This window comes from Octopus sinensis, unplaced genomic scaffold (assembly GCF_006345805.1).
Source record: "Octopus sinensis unplaced genomic scaffold, ASM634580v1 Contig12195, whole genome shotgun sequence".
Lineage (NCBI taxonomy): Eukaryota > Metazoa > Mollusca > Cephalopoda > Octopoda > Octopodidae > Octopus > Octopus sinensis.
Genome location: NW_021832555.1, coordinates 52,501 through 54,111, shown reverse-complemented (window position 1 = coordinate 54,111; position 1,611 = coordinate 52,501).

Sequence of the window (1,611 nt, the reverse complement as noted above, 5' to 3'; positions counted from 1 at the left end):
ATTGTACAAAGCTCAAGGGAGATCCACAGTCGAGTGCTGCTGCTATGCACACAGACGTTCCAGACTACTTTGCAATTGTATTGTCTTTTCTCTGTGGATCTTAATGTCTCTGCTTCTCAAGCTGGCTGCTCTTGTATCTCCATGATTAGGGAACCCCGACCTCTTCGTCTTTCTACTTTTTGTTGCTCTTGGTGCATCTAACCCCTTCGGCTCTTATTTAACCCTCATACTCGTACCTCTCTAGATGTTTTTCCCCTAAACATCACTCCACTGGAATATTTTCTCCGTCCACGTTCACACACACTGGAAAAAGTTGATGGCTCTAGTTTCTAATTCGTGATGTTTTCTTTGAGTTCTGAAAGGGAAAAAAATGTAAATGAAGGAAGATTATTTATTTATTTATTTGACTTCGCGAGTCACAAACTTGTTATTAAAGGAGGCTTGAAGATAATGAATGAACGGAGTTTATTTGTCATGTATATGAAACAACTGAATCCAATGGCGAAACGTTCGGTGATGCGACTTTGTCAATAATAATTATTAGCTACCTTGAAAGGAGATGGGTTGGCGAGGGGAGGAAGTGAAACCCATCATAGCTGTGTTGCCTGAGAAGATTGTACACACACAGGGACACAAAGATATGTATGAATACACGCACGCACACGCAAACGCTCGCACATACAGACCCATGCGCGCGCTTACACATGTACACGGCTAGTAACACTCACACATACGTCTCTATCATTCATTATGATAACAGCCATGTTTACACAGGTAAAAAATTTACTATCTAAACACGTGCAATGTTGAAGTTAGTTTCCCCCTTATCAAAGATGTGAGTCAATTTTCAATGTGACAGAAATGAGTGAGAGAGAGAGAGAATGAGGAGGAATAAGATGGAGGGGGAAGGCTCTTATGTTTTTATTTGTTTAGCCAGATATATGTAAAGGTCAAAGATAGATAGACAGGCAATAGTGAAGAGTCAGGTGTTCTTTATACACCAAAGGGTAGGAACGGAAAAACAAAATAAATACAAAAGAAAAAACCTTGTCAAGGTGGGGCAAATCGATTTTGCGACCCGGTTTCAATTCCTGGTTGTTAATGTTACGATGCACTTTCTTTCCCGGGTACTGCATTTGGTAAAAAGCATGAACATAAACTATAAATTATTGGTTCTGAGTTATAATTACTGTAAATATATATATATATATATATATATATATATATATATATATATATATATATATATATAATATACAACTATATATATATTGTATGTATCTAACTACACACACACACACATATAATACACACACATACACACACACACATATAATGATACAATGATGAGATTATGTCTACGATGTCTGAATGCGCAAATATTGGTCGGGACGGGGGCCTAGAGTGGGGGGTGGTGAAGATGGTAGAATAAATAGAAGCACCGAACTAGATTTCTGATGCTTGCAAGTTTGCAACTTCATTGAAACAAAAAGAAAAGAAAAAAAAGGTGGGTGGAGAAAAATATACGAAGAGAAAAGAAGAGATTGGAGGTGGTGGTGGGTGGGTGGGGATGAGAACGAGAAAATAAAGAATAAGGGGGAAATGATGAAA